This window comes from Vulpes lagopus, chromosome 22 (genome assembly GCF_018345385.1).
Source record: "Vulpes lagopus strain Blue_001 chromosome 22, ASM1834538v1, whole genome shotgun sequence".
NCBI lineage: Eukaryota > Metazoa > Chordata > Mammalia > Carnivora > Canidae > Vulpes > Vulpes lagopus.
This window is the reverse complement of record NC_054845.1, coordinates 8,665,965-8,688,396: the sequence shown is the minus strand read 5'-3', so window position 1 is coordinate 8,688,396 and position 22,432 is coordinate 8,665,965. Positions and strand designations below refer to the sequence as shown.

The 22,432-nt window shown below is 36.7% G+C and overlaps 1 protein-coding gene across 3 annotated transcripts in view; it reads left to right on the top strand.

The window, feature by feature from the left end:
* Positions 1–22,432, top strand: part of SATB2 (SATB homeobox 2) — a 191,459-nt gene that overhangs the window by 56,299 nt on the left and 112,728 nt on the right. Inside the window, exons 1-2 of one of the 3 annotated variants that reach the window (XM_041737695.1) lie at positions 21,274–21,320; positions 21,995–22,197. The exons of the other annotated variants lie outside the window; for them this stretch is intronic. The gene's annotated coding sequence lies outside the window, so the exon portion shown is untranslated. Of the gene's footprint in view, positions 1–21,273; positions 21,321–21,994; positions 22,198–22,432 lie in introns of those variants that run through there. 3 annotated transcript variants of the gene reach the window in all.

The window sequence follows — 22,432 nt, the reverse complement described above, 5'->3', positions numbered from 1 at the left end:
ATAATGACCTCTGAAGCAGGCACTGTCTTCATGTGTTGCCCAGGTTAGTAAGGGGGTGCAGCTCTATGAGGGGTCCCCTCCCTGCCTTGTGCTGTTCTTGTTCCCTCCCAGCTCACTCAACCATGGATGGTCACCTTTTCAGGACCTTTCTTCATCATTTGTTTCTGGAGTTCCTGTGTCTTTGACTTCTCCCTTTTTTTTGGCTCCTTGTGTCTGGTCTACAAAAATGCTCGATCAAGACTGTCCAAACGGAAAGAGAAATTCTCCATATTTATTCCCTGACTCAGGCCACCACATATTTTATTCATTCCTGTTAAATTTCAGAGCTTGCACCGCACTCCATCCTTACAAACTAGCACTCATCCGTCTCACTCTCAGATCGGCAATGCTTTCTTGTTCACCACATTTAGGGGCCGCACAGTCTGTCTTGTCTTCTTTGTAATCTGCTTCCAACCATGTTGCTGCTTGCGTCGCCCTCCTCATTCAGAGCTGAGTTGCTCATTGTTCTTCAGATGCACCATATTTCATGAATCTCTGTCCTTATGTACTTTCTGAAATGCTTGCTCCTTCTGCAGTTTACCTGGAGCACATAAGACACGTTATAATTATCCTAGGAGGAGCATCCTCCCATCGTCCCATGCCTGTCAGTGGAATAACATTAGTTGCTTCCTTCTCTATGCTCCTATAGCACTTATCTTGGCAACAGCAGTTAGCACAATTGATTATAGTTTATCTGTTTACTTATCTATTCTCCTCTCATCTGTGATTGATTATAGTTTATCTGTTTACTTCTATTCTCTCATCTGTGAGTTACTCTAGGGACCATGTCCTATCCATACCTACTGGATATGGACATGCCATGTTATTCATTCTACAGGATAACCCCTCTAGAGGCTAAAGTGCTGGTTTTGGAGTCGCGCCACAGGAGTTCGTATATTGACTGTACCACTTGTTTGCTTTGTGACATTAGATAAGTGTGTACCTCCATGAACTTTAGCTTATTTGTAGATAAAAATAGTACCTACCCTCATAATGTTGTGAAGATAAAATTGTCTAAAACAGGGTAGTATTCATGCTAAAAGATTATTTAAAAATATATTAATAAATGGAACAATATTCATTTGGTGGTAATACCATCTCCCCCTTCTTTCACATCTTGTTTGATGTAAATATAAGCAAGGAAAAATAAAGGGAGTCCTCATGCAATTATATACTTGGTGAGCTGCAGGACCATAAACTCCACTCAGTAAGGATACAGTCAAGTTTTAAGTGAGGGTGGAATGACATAGATGAGAAGAAAAAAAATTGTTTTCTAGACATAAAGAGTTACTTGGAAGGAAGCCTTGTCAGACATGGCAAAGGAAGCTTTGTTAGAGAATGAAAAGGGAATGTATGTGGTGGAGGAGAGTAGGTAATTCAGTGTGATTTGAATTTGATACGTAGTAAAGTGGCCCAAATGAGATCTCTATCATGAGAAGAAAGAAACTACCCAAGATTAAGAAATGCTATTTATTAGCAATTACTATTTGGGCTTCTTTAATTAGAACAACAGTCTCCAGGCATCTAAGATCACTAATGGAGCTTTAGAAATAAGAGGCAAAAAGGGCTTGTATGGCTTTTTTAAAAACTTTTTATTTTTGTATTTACAAAGGTGAATGTAAATGTTTTACCAGACCATAGTGTATGTTTTGATCTACTTTTACACTAATTAACTGCTTAGTTATAGTAGGAAAATTCATCATAGGTTTTAACACTTGCTTTTATGATAGCCTTATGATGTCATTCCTGTGTAGCACATTGCATTAAAAAGTAGAGTGACCACCCTGAGCAGTTGGTTAAAATAATGGAGCATTCATTTTTCTTGAACTGCAGCCTAAAATATTCCACAGTTAAAGTTACAGCAACATGCGCTGGGAGGTCAATTTCTCAGTTGTAATCTCGCTTCAAGATTGGAGATTGGTAAAGATGGTAATTCCCAACATTCTTTGTCCAATTCTTCGGGAAGAAGCAGAGTTTACAGATGATACTGGAAAATGAGTTCTGAAACAGTGAGGCATTAATACGGTCTTATTCTGATTGTTGAGTTATCTGCATTGAGGAATGAGTGATTGATAATAGCAGTTTAACTCAAATACTGATTGATATGAGGATACTCCACCCTTGGAACAATGACTCAGTTTGCAACAGGACCATGAAATGCAGCAGTCTACCCCAGCTGCCTCAAATATCATTAAACTAATCTCAGATCCTATGATTAGGTTTGGCTGACCAAGTGTCCTCTCAGGGCAGAGTTCAAGGCATCCTAGTTAAGTTTCAGGGAGCAAGTAAAACAACCTGCTCTTGACTTTTTTTTTTAAAAAAACTTTTTTTTTAAAACAAAGGTTTCTGTTCTTATTGTTCTTAAAGTACTTTTAAAACCCTCAAATAGCCTTAATTGCTACACTAACACACACAAAGAAAGGGCAGTTCATAATCTCTGTAATAGTCTTACGAATGACTCTGGGCTATCGAGTGTGTACAAACCAAAAAAAAAAAAAAAAGTCAGTAAAGGAAGAAGGGTGGTGGTGATGGAGGGAGAGGGAGCCATGCTGACAGACTTCCTCCCTCCTTCATCCTTTGCACACTTGTAATTAAATCCAGACTGAGCAGCGGTATCATTATATTGTAAAGATGAGCTAGTGACTCTTTTGAAGTTGGATTTCTTGACATTGCCCCCTGCAGTAGAAAGGGCATCTGCACTGTGACCCATCTTTAAAAACAAAACAATGCTAAACAGCATGCTTGTTCCCAGCAAAGGTTCCTCCTGCGTGAAAAGTTGACATTCGTTGCAAGTGGTGTTATGACACAATGGCATCGAAAACTCTAATCTTGATTTTTAGAGTAAGGTACTGAAAATATAAAGTAGGCACAGTTGTAGGGCACAGATTAATTTAGCCATGGTAAATATGTTAATTCACCATCTTGTCCGTGCAAAAAGCTTTTCTTCTGGGAAATAGTTTTAACTATGCAATGTCTATATCTCTCTGTAAAGTGTTGGAAGTTTACATAAGATCTAAATTCAGCTTTCAAAAAAAATAAATTTAACTTTCTATTCAGTGCCTTTTGTACAATAATAAATCTACTGTAAATTCCCTCCCCTTCGGTGCAGTTTTGATCACCATTAAAATAACATAGCTGAGTAAGGTATAGGACTGACCATGGAAAGGGAAAAACTGGAATGGACTGTTGGGATTATAGTTGGGTCAAACGATGTCATCTCTTCCTGTCCCCCACCACGGTCAAGGATCTATCTCCTCTACAACTTCTTCAGCAGAATATTACCTAGCTTGCTCTTGGGACAGAGAGATCACTTCTTTGTGGGCTGTAGATGTCCACTACCAGGTGCTCTAGTTCTATCATTCCAGAACATTGTAAAAGAAATAGTGTCCAGATGAAGTGTACTAATTCTCCTTCCTTTGCTTGTAGGGCAACTCGGATATTTGGACAATAAAAATGCCCTCTCCAAGACTTCCTTTTTTGTAAGCTGTACAACCACAGACATCTACATGTACATTTGGTCCAGTGTCTGCCCTTCCACTCTTCTGTATCGCCCTTGTATCTGGCCCTCTGAAGCTAACTCATCTCATCACCTCACATGAGATCTTGATTCTCTCAGCACATTAATTACGTACAGCAGATATTCACAACAATGGCTCATATGAGTCAGCTTAATGTAATCAAGTTTGGTTTTTGTTTTTCACATGAATTTAGGTACAATAAAAAATTACGTATTTATATATATATATACTATATTAGCATATTCATTCTTGTGTAAATTTCATTTTGTTTTATCTAGTCAAGTGTTAGTAGCCCATTGAATTAACTATATTGGCTTCATGCATTCCACATATTTTAGATGCATCTTCATCCAAATCATTGGCACAGTGTTGGATCTGCAGGGCCAAAGGCAGAACACTGACTGGGTCATAACTCTGAAAAGCACTGATAAGGCTGTTTATTCTGAGACTAGTTATTTCAGGAAGGCACTGTCTATCATGTTTATAAGGTGTGATGAAAGGTTTTCTCAAATATTTCTGCCATTCCTCTACCCTTGGCCAAAAGACATGATTTTAAAAATTTGTTTGCTTATTTAAGACACAATTTCAGTTTGACATTACACTTTCTTTGTGGACTGAACTTTTTTATGTTTTAAATTTTGAACTGTGAGTTAAAATTTGACTTGTTTTGGAGTTCTGTTTCTTTATGACTTTACTTATTTAATTATTTATTTTTACCATCAGGTACCACTTCTACAAATTCTAAATGCCCGGGGATATGAATTCTTTGGTCTAGAAGACTTACACTTATTTACAACAGTCTGATGTTCTTTTATGGCTTTATTTCCTGTATTAGCTTTCAGGGCTTTCCTAGCCATTATTCTAGCATTTCTAGTACAAGCTTCTTTTGCTTTAGCATATAAATGGAGATAGGGCAGTGATTGGGTAGTTCTACCTCCAGTCTTCATCTTTTTAACATGCGGTGGTCTGAAATCATCATTTGGTCCCTGAATTCATTTAAAAACTTTGTTAGGGATCCCTGGGTGGCGCAGCGGTTTGGCGCCTGCCTTTGGCCGAGGGCGCGATCCTGGAGACCCGGGATCGAATCCCACATCAGGCTCCCGGGGAATGGAGCCTGCTTCTCCCTCCGCCTGTGTCTCTGCCTCTCTCTCTCTCTCTGTGACTATCATAAATAAATAAAAAATTAAAAAAAAAAAAAAAAGAGCTTCCCTATTAAAAAAAAAAAATAATAAAAAAATAAAAATAAAAACTTTGTTAAAGTTAGCAAGTTTCTGTCTCTTCCTAGGTCTTTCTGAGCTGTGACCTCTTCGATAAAATTCTTAAAGATTCCTGCTTATTTCTCTGCTCCACTTCCCACAATTTTTATGGAGCTTAAAACTTTAAGCTCATGGGAAAATTTCCTAAGCAGTCACACAGAAGGATTTTTTAGGATAGTGTTAAGAGCCTGGGCTCATTCCTCACTAGGGCATCTGACCTTGGGAGAGTTACTTAGTTTTTCTATGTTTCATCTGTAAAATGGGTTAAGAGCCCTCCTTACTTTAGTATTGTTTTAAGGATTAAGTGAGATACTATTTTAATGACCAAAAATCGACATTGTGTATTCAGTGAATTTTACCATTATTACTGTTATTTCTCATGATGATGCCTACTCATATTCTTTCACATTTTTATGATTATATGAGTGTTTTTGCAGCCTCACAACTCTTGTTTTTAAATTTTATCTTAAGTAATCTCTCCACCCAACATAGGGCTCAAACTCATGACCCCAAGATCAAGTTACCACATGCTCTACCAACTGAGCGAGCCAAGCACCCCAATCTCATGACTCTTTTGAGCCATCTCTTAAAACAACTCTAGCCATAGAAACATACCCATTATTCACTTTCATCTTTTTGGTGTCTGCTTTTCTAGACTATAGAATACATATCTCTTAAGAACACCATTGCTTAAACTATATTGTCAGCATCAAGAGAAGCCAGTTTTGTACCTCTGAGATACTGTGTCTTCATATCTCTCAAGTCTACTCCGATTTAAGCCCGGCATAGTTTACTTTCATAGAGGTGTTCATGGCAGGTCCCATCCCATGAGCCAGATGACTTGGGCAAGCATCCTACAGCTCTCAAGATACTAAAAGCTCTCAGAAGGTTCTGTGAGAAGCAATCTTCTTGGGATGGGGGTGGGGAGGGGGTAGATTGTCAGCTGAAGATTTTGGTATTTCCTGAGGCTTTTTCACAAAGGACTGCATGTTGTGATAACCAAACATATTATTAGCATATAGGGCTTGGAATTTAATGGGCTTAGGGAAAAAGTAAGTGAGAATTGTGGAGTCATAATCAAGAAAATGTAGGGTTTCACTGTGTTTACATTTTAACTTTCTATCTTGTTAGGTGTGTAAAGAGTCTGTGTGTGTGTGTGTGTTTTACCTGCAGTATGCAGAGAATAACTAATAGTAGTTACTGTGGACTACACAATATTCACATAGTTAAACATTCCTAAATTTTTTGAATTCCTAAGTGAGAATGGATTTGACAGTGTTTGGCCCTCAGAGCTTTCTTTTCTTTTTTTGTTTCCCTTTCTAAGAATATTTATATAAGTGTGTGTATTTATGTCTGCATATGTGTGTGTGTGTATATATATATATATATATATGTATACACCTATATATGTATGTAAAACTAGAAATAAGTTCAATTAGTGGGGAATTCGATTTCTTTACCATGAAAGAGTATACTAAAATATTTCTAGGACATGTTCTAAGTTTACAGTTATATGTCTGAAGGTTCAGGGAATATTTTTGAGGAAACTTCTTTCCTTTTTCCTGAAAAATTGACAGTGATGGAATACTAAAAAAAAAAACAAACAAAAAAAAACCCAACCAAACAAACAAAACTAGCTCCTCTTTCTGCACCCTTCATTTGTGTTCCCCCCCTTGCCTTCTTAGGGGGACATACCCTATTCTAATATTTCCCTGAGAGGCCTGCTTGCTTTGGGATGCTTAATGTAAGTGCAGGTTTCCTGGGCTCATTCTAGCCTCATGCATCTGGTCCCTGGTGGCAGATCCCAGGAACTTCATTTTCATAAGTTCTTTTTGAGGGGAGGGCCTCGTGTCCCCAGATTTGGAGAACCATCTCTCTAGTCCAATTGTCACTGGCTTCTATTATGTCAGATGAAACCAGTGTTATGCAGTGTTCCTTCTGAAGTGCTTTGTTGTTTAAGAACAGGCTGCTGGTGGGCCAGAACAGATTGTCACCATGTAAATGGGGAGTCAAGGGACATAATTTTATAGGCTCACACCTATCTCTCAGCCAAAGACATTTCAGGTTAGTTGTGTGCTTGCACTGGTAAAGGAATATAGTCTCATTTGAACTGGGACAACCCTAGTTCTGGGTACATTCTGTGGTATTATATTTGCCAACTCACATTCAGCCCATGCATTTATAATTACTCAACTGTTTCCATGCATTGAGTCATTGCAGAAAAGCCGCTTCTTTGTAGAACCTCATTAAGATTTCAGCTGCTAACAGATTTTATTTTACAGTTCCAGCTTTCATGATATTAAGATATGGAGATTTGGGTTTCTGGGAGGGGCTATTTACAAGTGTAAAGCTCTTAGCTATGGGAGCATCACAGTTATTTTAAGGGCATAACCAAAAGGGGAAAAGAATGGGTGGTCCGGTATTCTAATTGACTGGAAACAAACAAACAAACAAAAAAGAATGCCAAAGTACTTCTTTAAAAAAAATTACTTGTTTGAGATTTGTGTGATTTTATTTAAAATGTCATTTAATTTAAAGCCGTGTTTTTATAAATGTTACTTATTTGAGGGACCTGAAAAGACACATAGTGTTAAAACAATACAGTATTCTTATTTTTTAAATGAATATACTTTCTTTATGATTAAATATACATGGTAAATTAATAATTTCCGGCCTAAATGACATATGTCTTTCTTTTGTGGTTGTACCCCAGATTATACTAAGCTATTTTATATCCTGTCTTGCTCTTTATGATTGTATTTTAAAACTTTTTTCTAAATAATGTGCACTATTTTAATTAAGGTAAGTAACCATTAACTGAGAGTTATTGGTTATGTCAATTACAACTGCCACTTATATTTTGTCTTCTATCTGTTAACATAATAATTATTCCTTAGCCCATAAAGGGGGACGTGAGCTCAATCAGAGCGAGCAGGTCCCTATCAGGTCCCTATCAGGAGCAGGTCCCTCTGCCTTCCCTGGGCACTTGCATGGGGATCATTTACTTGCTGGTTTGTCCCTGGTGTCTTGTATTACCTGCTCTTTCTCCAGCCAGGTGATAGGAAACCCCTGTTGACAGAGATTGCCTTCTGTTTTCCTGTATCTGCCTGTGGTGTGGTACCCTGTCTTCTCAGAAGGCTCTGTGTAGAAGTTAGCCAAATAGGTGATAAAGAGTAGGAGAGGACTTAATTTCTGCTAACTCACCAGATTGATTTAATTTAGTGATGTTCCTATCCAGCCACTTTGAAAATCGGGGCTTTCTTGCTTAATATCCTTTTTGACAACATCAGAACTGTTCATATTTCTATCTAAGGGTTTCTAAGTTGGAGGGTTTCTTATCTGAAAACACCCAAGAATTTATGAAAAAACAGAGATTTCTGAATGCAAATAACTTCTTTTTGGTGTGTAGGTTGCTTTGCTTAATAATTTGCAAGGAAAGCACAGTGATCTAAGAGTAATAAATGTACTCGTCGTAGAAAATTTGAAAAAATACAAAACAGTATGAAGGATAAAGTAAGATTCCCATTTGATGTCATATATGGTCCAAGATATTTATCTTAACTAATAGTCTTTCCCAGATCCCTCATAATCTCTTTTTTCTTATCTCTCATAGGCACAGATCTATATATAACATTTTTTAACTTAATATAGCAAACATTTCCCATGGCATGATTTTTAATGACTTCCTCATGGTTAATGGTATGGGTATAGCGTAATTTCCTTAACCATCCATTTGTTTTAGGCATTTAGATTTTTTTAAGTTTTTTTTTTTTTTTGCTTTTTTATTAAAACTTTTATTAATTGACAATATCAAATTTTTAAAAAGATTTTTACTTTTAGGTAATCTCTACACCTAATATGGGGCTTGAACCCTGAGATCAAGTCACATGCTCCACAGACTGCACCAGCCAGGTGCCCCACTAATTCTTTAATAAATATCTTTGCATTTGGATGTCATTCTTTGTTTATGACTAATTGGTAACGGACAGTATATTTTTAAGAATTCTAGATTATATTCCCAATTGAGAAATTAACAATTTTCACCAATATTTAAGTGTTTAAAACTTTAGGCATGAAATTTAACATACGGCTCTTGTTATTACAGTTAACCTGGGATTAGAAAATATCTGTTTCATTAGAATTTGGGCTGATGCAGAGCTTTATTGTCCTGATTTAAAGGTCAGACCAAAGAATTCATAGAGAATGCCTAAAATTACTAGAGTACTATCTATATCTGAGTATTTTAGGATATAGCAATGATATAAAACTCATAGCACTAGTAATCTAAATATTTCATTATTAAATATGCCATGTTTACATGAGTAACATACATGTTTAATGTTGAGGAATAAACCATAAAACATAAGAATAAACTCTTGTACTCACTACCCTGCTTAGGAAATAGAAGGAACATCTCCAGAACCTTTGAAACTCCTTCATGGTCTCCTCCCTCAATGTGTGTGTGTGTGTGTGTGTGTGTGTGTGTGTGTATGTTTTAATGGCACAGAGCTCAATGATTTTGGATTGGGAAGATTTGGAAATGTCTAACTTGTTCCATTTCCACTGCTTCCCCTAGTCCAGTTTGGCATCCCTTCTCACCTAACGCACCACAACAGCGTCTGACCTGGCTCCATCCTTGCTCAAATTCACCCACCCATCCTCTGTAGCCTGAGTGGTGGTGGCTTAAATACAATGGAACAATGCCGGTTACCTTCCTAAAACCCTTCTCTGATTTTCTGTGTAATTCAGAGTAAAATCCAAATACTTGCCGTGACCTGCAAAGATCTTTCTAATCTGTCCTCATCCTTTGCCACTTCCTCCCCCCATTCCTGCTTCCAGTCTCACTGTCCTTCATTAACTCAGCCTAGGCAAGCTTCCCTTCTTCATGACCATCGTCCATTCTTTCCCCCACTTTGGAGTGGCACCCCCTTTTCACTACTCTCATTGCAAGGCAGGTTCCTTTTCATCCCTTGGGCCATTTTCCCTGACTACTTGATTATTCTTTCTCATAGCATCCTATTATTTTCATGCCTAGCACTTGTTAAATTTTTAATTATGTCTTTGCTTGTTGGTTAAACCTAGTAGACTCTAAGTCTCATGAGTGTAGGCACCAGGCAGATCTTGTTCACCACCGTGTACTTGTAGTATCAGGGTAAACACTCCATAAATGTTAAAAACGAATGGGTGAAAAAACTTAATGATACATTTGAAAGACAGTATTACACAGCTCTTTGTGTTCAAAAGCGATATATGGTATTTTGGGTCTGACAAAATACAACTGATTCAGTTCATTAAATCAGGCTACACTCCTGGGCCTCCTTTTGCCTGCACATAATGTTATTTTAAATTCTGATGACCCATTTATTAAATGTGACCAATTTAGATTTAAATAATCTATTAGAGATTTATTTTATCTCAAGGGTTTATCTCAGGTATTTAAAATAGAAAGATTTAGGCAACATAGTAGAAAGGATCTTGATATAGTAGAAAGAATGTGGGCTTTGGAGTCATAAAAACTTGAATATAAATAGTAGTTGCACTGTTTGTTAGCTGTGTAACTTGAGAAACTACTTAACCTTTTTGTCCTCTGGTATTATCATCTGCAAAATGTGATGATAACATCTACCTCGTTAGTTTGTTGTGAAGATCAAAGGAGATACTATAGGTTAAATCCTAGTGTTGTGCTTGACACAAAATAAACACTTAATTTCTGGAATTATTATCATTATTATAAGCTATGCATCTATATAGTAAGTTGCTTAATCTTTTTTCTGCTACTACTCCTTAATCTTTAAAATAGAGATAATTCTTACTTTATAGAAATAATTTGAGGATTAAATAAGTGTATTTGTCTAAGACACTTAGAACAACTCTATTATGACTCCTAGTTTACCCTCAATAAATGAATAAGGGCAATTAATAAAAGTAATAGCATGAAAGAGTTGGTATCAAGTTACTTAATGGCAATTTGGAGTCTTTAAATTCTGTTGACTCATTCATTACATATTTATTGGATGCCTATTTTATGCCAGGTGCTCAGTTTAGTGCTAGAGCTATAAGGATGACTAAAAGGAAGCTCCATTGAGTAGCCTGCAGTTTAATGGGGAAAGGAGATTTCACATGAACTGTCATTATTTGCTTCATGAATAAATACATTTGCAGTGAGATTAATTCTTGGTAGTAGTTGGGTGGGGGGTATGGATAGGAAGAGTGCTATTCCTGCTGGAGGTATTGTGCGAGTTGGATCTCAGAGGTTAATTGGAGTTCTCCAAAAAATAAGAGGTGCCATGATGTGGGGGTGGGAAGGTGGGAATATAGTCTTTGGAGTCAAGTGAACCTGGCTTCTAGTATCTGCCATATAACATTTTTGTGACCTTAAGCAAGTTATCTAGCCTAATCTAAAGCAGAAACACTCATATTTATATCTCAGGATTTTTGTGAAAATTAACATAAGGAGAAAGTGTCCAGCTTATAGTAAGAACTTAAAAATGTGGATTCTTTGCAGTCACTGGAATTTTGTCCTTTGTTTCCATATAGGGAGTGACAAAATAACCTCCATTCTTAAGAGTCCATAATTATATGTCCTTTCCTGGTCAAATATGAATTTTTTTTTTAACTTGGTTAAATCTTATCTATATCCTTGTCTTTAAAAGTTCAAAGATTGGCCCGTTCATCACCACTCAAGCTGTAGAACATTTACTTAGCTCTTGAGGAATTTTACTCTTACTGTCAGAAAATAAAGTCCTCCTGACTCTAAGATTCTAAACCCAAAATCAGTCATTTGAAACTCGGTCATTGTGTTGACTCTTTATAATGTCAACAACACTGACAGCTTACTTTTGGCCAGCAGTTTAGAATTTACAGAGAACCTGAATTCCTGTTACCTCATATCATGCCTTTAGCAGTCCTTAAGATGGAGACCATTGTGAGCTGATTTTCCAGGGAGGAAACTGAGAGGTAGGTGACTTGGTCTTCTGATTCTAATCTAGTATTTTTCACTTGATAGCATCCCTGCCTGTCTGTCTCGCCTGTCTTCACATTGTGTGGTTCCTTCCACGGTGGCCAGCAAACACCCTCTCTTCAATCCAGCGCCACAGTAGTTCAGTTCCTCTATGGTCCAGGTTATGCAGTAGTCTCTCCTATGACCTAGATTCTGTAGCTCAAGAAAAGCTAGTACCTGCCTTTTGTTGGTACTGGTAGACTGATATCTCTCAATCATTTCTTAATGTTCTACAATGGCTTCTTATTTCCCTGTGAAGCAACTTCAAGATCCCCTTATCTTTCTCCCTTAAAACCACCTGGCATTCCCTTTTTTTGACCTTAATGACCTTAATACTTAAGATAAAGATACGGCTTCAGTGAGGTGGAACCTTTTTCTTGTAACATCCTTGTGCTCCCTAGCATCCTGCTAAACACTTTCTATATGTCTTTCTAAAGCAACAGAGACCAAATTCTATCATGGCTCTCTTTTGAGACTTCAATGTCCACATTAACCCCATTTAAAAAAAATTGTCTGTTACATTTACCTTTGTGCGTGTATTCTTCTCCAGATTTTGTGTGGCTTGCATTATCCACCATTCATTATTGCTGAAAGTTATTTCTCAGATTCACCCAGTCTTGAATGGGAATGACTTTGATGATAAATTCCTAGGATATAAAGAGCACTGTCACTTTAAATTATCCTATGAGCAGCAGAAACCAGTGTTGAGATGATAATGGTGATACTTAATATAACATTTTTCTCTATTAGACAGATCATAGGTTTACAAATAATTATTAGTCTTGGAATTTCTGTTAGCTTGTTTCCCAAATTCAGAGCACATTTCCATTTAGCATGTCTTTACAAAATAAAAGAACACTGAATTCAAATTCAAACTGATTTAAAATTATACTATGGAGGATTGTGAAGATCTATTACAAGATATAAGACTTTTTTCTTTTCTTCTTTTCTTTTCTTTCTTTCTTTCTTTTTTTTTTTTTTTGCAGCATTTGTGATCCCTGCCTACTCCTTTTCCTAGCACCTTTTATTTTGTTATCTTGGTTTCAGTAAATAGCCATTCAGGAACATGGTTTGTACAAAAAGAATGAAAATCAAGGCATGAAGGAAAATGTATGCACTACCATCTTCTTGTCTCTCCCTCTGAGATTTTATGTATGCTCGGCTTCAAAAACCAGTTTAAAAATAAAAAAGATGAGGGCGGTTGCAATCTGCTTCATTTTATGCAGATTAGGTATGGCCCTCAGGCACCTGCCAAATTGCTAATATGGCCTTCCGTTGGGTCTGATGAGTGTGAACCCAGATCTTCTTTTCCATTAAAACAGAAATGTATTTGCCGGGAGTAAGTTAACAATAGAGGTGATATTTTCACTAACAACCATGGGTCAGGTTACACTTGGGCAGTGTCTCAGGGTAGATGAAGCAAACTAGCCTGGCATTTATGATTTTCTCCATTCTCACTTGGCTTCTTCTCCCTGAGGACCTTGGGCTTTCCTGAGACTGGCGAGACTATGTCTTCCCTTTGTGCTGTGGTGACTTTGAAAGGTCATTTTTCTCTCTAGATGCAAAATATTATTGTCTTTTTTTGGTAAAACGAATCTGTAGGACTTACATTTGCAAAAGCAAATACCTTAAATTGTCCAGAATGAATGTTTATATAAGGATACCCACTCTGGGCAATTGAATTTTTGGATTATTGCAACAGTTACTTTGAATGCCCTGGGGTGAAACAGTAATTGTCTTCCAAAAAGATAATAGAGACAGCAAATATGGAAATCTCAAGCATGTCTTATGACTCTATTAGAGCAGATCTTGAGAAAATATTTTGATACTAAAGCGGCATTTTGTGAGAAAAGAATAAAAGGTTCTGTGAACCAAGCAGGAGCTGGAAATTCAAGAAGACAAAAATTGGGGCTTTATCTCCAGGTTTGGGTGCATAAAGAGTTAGAGAAAACTGAGTTCTGTTTGTCAGTTGTCTAAATCAAGCTCATACTGAAAATTGCTGGATATTTAACATAGCTAATAACTTATGTGAAGTCATTTTGTAACCCAAATTATTTCTTGCCAGTAGAGGGGCAAGAAACATTAAACAGTTTGAGATAGTCTACATCATTGTGACTAGGCCAGAGAAAGAAATCGCTGTGCCTCAAATACAGTACCATAACAACTTGTTTACGTGGGTTTGCTTGACATGGCTTGCTTTACGGATGAATAAAAGATTTCTTTTTAGAAGTCTTATTATGGTTTATTAAAAGCATTATTACATGTATCACCCCAATCCAATATTTTGTGTCATCAAGTAATTCAGTAGCAAGAAGCAAAGCTGTTGCTTCTAATTTCTTTATTTTACTTGACAAAATACATTTTTTTAAAAGATTTTATTCATTTATTCATAGACACACAGAGAGAGGCAGAGACACAGGCAGAGGGAGAGGGAGAAGCAGGCTCCTGCAGGGAGCCCGACACTGGGACTCGATCCCCGGTCTCCAGGATCACACCCCAGGCTGCAGGTGACGCCAAACCGCTGCGCCACCGGGGCTGCCCGACAAAATACAAATTAAATGCTAAAGCTATATGTCATATAGATGTGGTTGGGGAGAAAATTTGCAATCATTATTGGATTCATAGTTCTTAGAACATAATCATGTTTCGATAATATAAGGCAAGCATTTTTTTTTTTTTTAGCCTCTACTAAGTGTCAGTCATCAGACTAGGGCATTCAGATGAATGAGATAGTCCCTGACTGATTATGACTGACTGGTTTGGAGATGTTTCCAAATGTATAAAAACCACAAACTGATAAATAAATGTCTGTGACCATTTAACTAAAGTAAGTTTAACTTACTATGAATCATACTGAGAAGTGTTATGTCAGAACTTAAAAGCTGATAACTTATTTGTTTCGGTGTGAGTTAAGTTTAATTAATTAATTAATTAATTAATTAATTAATTTATTTTTAAAGATTTTATTTATTTATTCATGAGAGACACAGGCAGAGGAAGAAGCAGGCTCCATGCAGGGAGCCCGATGCGGGACTCGATCCCAGGACCCCAGGATCACGCCCTGAGCCAAAGGCAGACGCTCAACCACTGAGCCACCCAGGGATCCCGTGAATTAAGTTTAATGTGATAACTTGGTTCATCATTTAATTAGATAACTTGGGTTAGTTACTTTCTTCTAGTGTAGTGACGTAGCAATCCCATGATAAGCATAAAAGAAACATCCAGTTTTTTGATGGCTAGTTATAAAGTGAATATAATAACACCCTATGGAACTGCAAGCTGCCCCACGATCACCAGGGTCAACAACCATCGCATTTACAATTGTTCCTTACCCAGATAGCCAGTCTGTTTTTCACTTTCAGTACAGTGTTCAATAAATTACATGGACATTCAATATTATTATAAAATAGGTTTTGCGTTAGGTAATTTTGCCCAACTGCAGGCTAACTAAGCGTTCTGAGTGTATTTCTGGTAGGCTAGGTTAAGCTATGATGTTTGGTAGGGTAGGGTATGTTTAGATGCATTTTCAACTTAAGGTATTTTCAACTTAGGATACATTCATTCATCAAGACATCACCGCACTGTAAATTGAGGGAGATCTGTACAAATGTATATTTAAGGAGAGAAAATTACTTATTTGTCTAGGCATATAAACAATTTATTTCTTCTCTTTGGTGCTATGGAAGTGTAACATTCATCTGAGAGTATCTTGTGCTAACAATTGTGTTATTGTTTTTCATTAACAAAAGAATCCCTGGGGAGGTTACTCTTAATAATTTTAACGTAAAGAAGTAATGAACATAATTCTATTTATTCAAGTAGTTCATTAATAGTCTTTAGGCAGTATCTTTGTTATTTTAATAAGAAGTACATTTGGCAAAATGATACTCAGTTTGAAAAAATCCTGATTGAGCCACGTTCCCTTTCTTGGTTGATATGAAAGCCATTGTTGTTTTGTTCACCAACTGGCAGACCTTCAGTTATCCTGAATTTAGAAGTTGTTTACTATACTTTGAAAGTTTGAAAATGAGCCCTTCCTGAGACACAAAAAGCTGGGTGCTTGCCATTTTTTTAATAGAAAAGTAGAATTTTAATGAAAGAAAAATCAACCCACCAATTCAATGTTGAGTTCATTTTCACAGTTTTGAAGGCTTATTGTGTGGTTAAAATGACAGTTATCAAAGTCACCATAACTGGGCCCCAAAGATTTGGGTAGTGCTTTGATTTAGAACGTCAGAGCTATAAGGAGGAATATCGTCAATAAGTCTCTGGGGTGGCTTGAATTCCATGAGAAAGTTTGATTTGAGGATTTTAGCCCCTCAGGCCTTTCTTTGTACCTTCAGCAGCTGTCTAGAATATCTTTTGTGCTGGTCTTCCTGGACATCCAAGGTGCTAAGAGTGGAGGAGCTCCATTGTCTGCTTGTTGGGGGTTAGCAGGATGCTGGGGACAGTATTGGTAGGGAACATTGGGTGAGTCTGCAAAGAAAGATAGTGCTGTCCGTGGGTTATGGCAGAGTGGGTCATTCTCCTTCCCTTCTTCCTTCCCTCCTCCATCTGTCTTCCTTCCTGGCTTCCTTGCTTCCTACCTACCTACCTACCCAACTACCTTTCATCTATTTCATCTATACATCCATCCATCTCTGGTATGCTTTGCAGTAGTAGGCAGGTGGTAAGATGCAGTTCCTAAACACCTCCCAGATTGCAGTCTTTCCTAAAGATGGTAAAATGGAGGATCAGAGAGATTAAGTGACTTGCCCCAGATTCTTTTGATTACGTCAGATGACTTGCCATGTTAGCCAGTGACATTTTAGAAGATTCATGTTTTTGTTTAAATAACGGAAACTTTCCCTTAAAAGCATTCTAAAAAAATGCAAAGCTTACCTCTTTTATGTTAACTAACAATTCATGAATACCAGCATGTGTTCATACAGTGCTTTATAATTCTCAGTGTTTAGCTCATGTTTTATTATAGTTATCATTTTGTGAGTCAGGCAGGGGAATTTTTTGTTATTTGTGGTGGTGTTTTAATTCCGTTTTTGCTTTTAAATCCCCATGTTATGGAAGAGAATAAAAGGGCCCAGAGAAGTTAAATGGGTTGCCCATAGGTGCAGAGCTACAGCTGACGGGGTGGATCTAAGACCAACCCTGGATATCCTGATTCTCAGTCTACTGGTCTTCCAGACAGTGTGGTTTTCTTGTTACATGATTGTCATATACACACTGTAGTTTAGTTCTTCTTATGCATATGGGGCTGTAGCTAGAGTTGTAGAAAACAGTTAATGACATGGCCCTTGCTTTCTGGTAGTTTATAGTCTAAGTAAAGAGATTTGGATTTCATGCATATATGAACCAGTTTTTTCTGTTTTTACCTATTCAGTATATGCCAAATCCTGCAAAATTAAAAAGGAATAGTTACAATGCACTCCTGACCCCATTTTTCTTCTCACATACCATAACTTTCTAATTTTTCTTAACTTTACTTGAAAAATATGAAAACATTTGCTAGTGAATTGGAAAAAAGAAATCTGGGAATATTGTGGTGTCTTTGTGCTTTTCTTAAAAGTCAGAGAATTGATTTTATCCCTACTTCAGGTAGATGTCATTTTTTACTGGACATCTTGGGCAGTGCTTCTCAAATTTGGTTCATCCTCAGCATCTCCTGGAATCTGTCCCTGGAGCTTTATGTTCCAGAAGTCAGGGTGGGGCCCATGACTCCTCTAGGGCTGAACTTGGAACCCATTCACTTCATCTGACCTCTCTCAACAGCACAGTTGTCACTAAACTGCAAAGCCCTGGAAATGGGGCGGGGGGCAGGGGGCGGGGAGAATAACCCATTCCTGACCTTCATCTATCTACCAGATCATCTCCAGCTGTTTGGCCCAGCTACCATGGGATAACTATACATCTCATCAGGAATGATTGATAGGTGTCTATCACATTCAGTTACCCAATGATTCTTATGGCATTTTTCTAACATGGCTGAGTATTTTGGGGGGCCCAGAGAGACTGTTGTCATTATTCATCACCATGTATATTGTGGCTACAGATCTACCATTGTTTCACTTCAAATAACATTTGCCTAATGAGCAAGCACCTATGTGTTAGACACTTGGCTTCTGTAGCAGAGCCATTAAAATGATAGTGCCATATTTAAAATGTGGTTTGCTGTTTTGAGATAGTACATTTCCCCCCCAAAAAAGGAAATAAGGAATTTTCAGAACTCTTTTGAATGGGAGCTCTCTGAAACCTGTTAACCATGTACATTATTAGATATAATGGTAAGTCTGTATAAAGATGTATTGAAAGCAAAAATTATTAAAATGTTCTTAAAGGAACCCCAAACAAAACAAAAGAAACAGAAACAAAACAAAATGCCTCCAAACCAAAAGCAGTTGCCATTTTGTAATAGTTACAGCCATATTTGCTTCCATGTCTTGCAGTTTCTTAACAAATTACTATGAAATCAGATTAGTTGGCACATGAATAAAAATGTACAACATAAATGACTATACTTTTTGTCTGCATATTATATGGCAACATTTTCTTTGATAATCAACATGCCATCATAATATTGCCCTTAGGATCAGATATTATGTAACCTTAAATTATAGGAAACAGAATATGCCTGAGGGACAATTCTGGAATATATAATTGGGAGCATGCAGTTGATAGGGTTTCCGAGGGTCTTGAGCCCAGTGATGGAGTAGGTACCTGGAAAGCTAGGTCATCAGGAAAACACTGCAACATTGGAGCTCCAGACTAAAAGAATACATGTAATTAATTAGGATGGGAAATATGTGCAGCAACTGTATTTTTAGATCTTCGGTGGATACTTCTTACCCCAGAGGATGCAGAAACACTGGCTAAACATAAGTTATGAATAGCATCTGCTAGAATGTAGCAAAGTGTGTTTAAAAAAGTATACTTTTTCCCTTGTGTCTTTGATTATTGAAGATATTTTAAGGGGACAAATGCTGGAGGGAAATCTCTTTATGCAAATATATTTGTGACTAGAAAGGAGGAAAAAAAAAGAAGTATGTGTTACCTGCCAAAATTAATCCTTTAATTTGAAACTCTTTTAGATAGTGATTAAACTGAGAACAATAATAAGAAAATATATACCAGATGAAATAATTTTTAACCAGTGTCAGAAGCTTAGAACTGATCCCAAATAATTTCTCATAACAGTTTTCTTTCTCATTTGTCCTCTTTCCCCATGTAATAGTTTTGAATGGCACTCTTATGAAACAAATAACTAAATGCCAACCATATTTTTTTCATATCCTGACCAATATTTTGGCTGTTTTTCAGAAGAATTGGAATTTTGAAAATTAAATAAAGGTTTTTAAAATACCAACTTCAGAAAGTTTTATTTAATTTGTGGAATAATTTTGTTCTCTCTCTCTCTTTCTGCTTTTTTTTTTTAATAGAGTCTTTATTAATTTAGTCTAGTTACTTAGTGCTTATATTAAATAATCTAATAAAAGTCAGGGTTATAACATAACGTTTCCCAAATGTGAAGCAGCGTCTATTACATGAGACAAAATCTTTATGCTGCAAAATGTAAAAACCATGTATAGAATTACAAGGCACGAAATGGTACTGCATATAGTTTTTTAGTAGAATGTTTCTGTAGCACAAGGAGGTGATCAGCTCCAGAAAAGATTAGTAGACAGCAGTATCTCATCATAGTTTATTCAGAAAGTGCTCTGAAATTCATATTTCAGGTTTTCTTAAAAGTAAACTTTACTCCCAACATGAGGCTCAAACACACAGCTCTGAGATCAAGAGTCACATGCTTTATCGACTGAGCCAGCCAGGTGCCCCATGTTTTATTTTTTTAATGCTCATAATGTTCCTGATACAGATAGTATTTAAGAATAAAAGTTAATGTTCTTAAAGAATAAAAAAAAATTATGTGTTTGTCATAAATACCTGAATTGTTGCAGGCAGAGCGTTTGGTGTGTGTGTCATGTATCTATTGATTTTAGATAAATTTATATAACAGTATGGCTTCAACATTTATTCTGAATCATTGAATTATTTATTTTTGTCTGTTGATTTCTTTTGTATTGTTACAAACACAGGATTAAGTGTATTGTAGGTTCCTAGACAAGTGCATTTTGAGGTTTCGATAATTCGAGGAAGTTATAATGGCACCTGAATAATGTAAAATGCTAGAATGCTATTTCACTTTTCATTTACTTTTGCCCCAATGCAAAACTTTTGAAATAGAGCTAGTCTTTAAAAATCAAAGCAGAAGGCGTAGAAGAGTCCTGCTAAGTTTTATTGGGGTATGGGTAAGCTATGCATTAAGGACGATGTGTATACTTAAGAAATCATGTTTGTTTTGCCTCTTTTCTCTTTCCTCATCGAGAAGTCATTCCCACCACAGGTTTAACAATAATAACTGTAATTTATGCATTTATGCTGCTACAATTTGATGATATACCACAGTCATGCCCAGGTTAGAAACCCAGGCTGAGTTATTATGTACTGCTGGGTAGTGGTTTCATGTGTACTGATTTATGGATAAATAATTCTGTGTTCTTATTATATGGGACAGACAGTTTTTAATTTCTTTAACAAAGCATAGCTGAACAACAGAAAATTATATGCTATACCATAGGGACACGGCCACTGAGGAGGATAAACTGATGCAATCAGCGTCATGAGTTCTCTCGTTTTTACAAGGGGCTCCATCAGCAGTTGCTGTATTGCGGAAATAATACCGTGAACCAGAAGCCCCAAGGCTTAGTTCTGAGGTTGGAGTTTTTTTTTATTGATACTCCTTTGCTCCGATCTTTTGCAGGGAGTTATGAGGTATATAGACCCCAGCCTTTGTCTCTTTTGTTTGTGTTTCTTTTCCCCGGCTGAGTTTTTACTTTGCTTTGAAAATTAATGTTAAGATGCACCTGGAATAAAAAAAAAATATTTATTGAGCTGTATAATAAGAGTACTGCTGATATCTTGCTAGCTTCCTTTATCTGTCTCTCAGATTGATTTGTGGGCTTTATTCTGCAATACACCCAATATGTACTGATTTTATCAGCCTATATGTATATGCCACAGCAAACCGTGAGAATTATTCTCATGTACTTCCAGGCAATCTGTTGCAGGCCTTTATGAAGTAAATGTTTCTCATTTTTGAAGCACAGGGGGTAAATGCTGTCACTTTGGTTTCTTTTAAGAGTGGTTTCACTTAGCTATGTATATAGTAGTAATAAGCTTCTCTACTCATTTGTGAGCTCCATAATTCTAGGGATAGTGTGTATAAGGGTTATGTTTGCATCTTAGTGCATTGTGCTAGAGAAACAGAAGAAAAATTTGTTGAATGGATGGATGATTAGTGCTTAATACAACCTTTCTATTGTATAGATTATATTGTATTATCACCACATTTTATTTTATCCCCAGAAGTGACTGACTTTCTAAGAACTTCAATCAAATATTGATATGTTCTACTGTGTATTATCTATCACCTCTCTTCTTTTCATATAGTTAGAGGTAAATAATACTAATGATATGAATGATGATGTATCTACCGAGAAGAATATTTGATTTCTTTGAGATAGGTTACATACTGATAACAAACATGAACAAAGATCACTTTTTTGAAATTTCGTTTTTTTATGATGTGTCAACTCTGACTCTGATAGAGCACTGCTTTGAGAGAGTAGAAATGGTTTCCATTACTGCAACTTTTTAATTTTAGACAAAAATTGCCTCCATTCCCAACCTAATTTTATGTCAGTAATGAGAGATTTACCTACAATTGCATTTTGTTATTTGGTCTGAAGGCATTATACAAAGAGTGCATATAGGTCCTTTGTATTTTAGTGAACAGATTTGTCTGGATATTATGAACAGTATTTATATTGTGCTTGATTCAGTCACATTAACATTTTTATGAATTTAAAGCCCCAAATAAAAAGTCCCATAATTTGTGACTCAAAGAGTTTGACACTGCATCTGTAGCAGTCCTCAGCAGCAGGTATTTTGTAAATGTTTGCAAGATGATAAATTCCTTGGGAATAAGAAAGACAGTTTAGGAAATGTTGATGTCCGAAATGGCACTGTTGTGGGAGATTGTTTTTTCTAGAGAAGTTTCAGTCTTTTGGGCTTGTCACCCGTTTGCTCATTGGTCTCATATATTCTGTTGTTTAACATTAAATATCAAGACCCTATCTGACGTGTGACTGTAGACAAGCTGTGACCAGGCTCTCCGGAGGCCCATCGTGTGGTTGAGCATTGGCACATGAGCAGAGCTGAGAAGAAAGGTTTTTGGTCCAGTAGCTGCAAAACTTGTCAGATGAAGCCCAGACCTAGACCTGGCTGTCATCAACTGATGTGTTTGAAAAGTCGCTCTTCAGCTCACTTCCAGGTATAATACTGACCCCTTGCTGTCCTCATGAGGATGAACTAATGCTTTGGAAAAAGAAAAAACAAAAAAACAAAAAACACTTCACAAACTGTAAAGTAGTATAAAAGGTGTGATAAAGTAAGTTCTTTATGAGATACACAGGCTGACCAGGAATATTTACTACATGGCTACTTAGACAAAAGGCTGGGATGATCCGGGTTAGAATTATTTTCAGGGAGAATTTGAAGAATGTGTA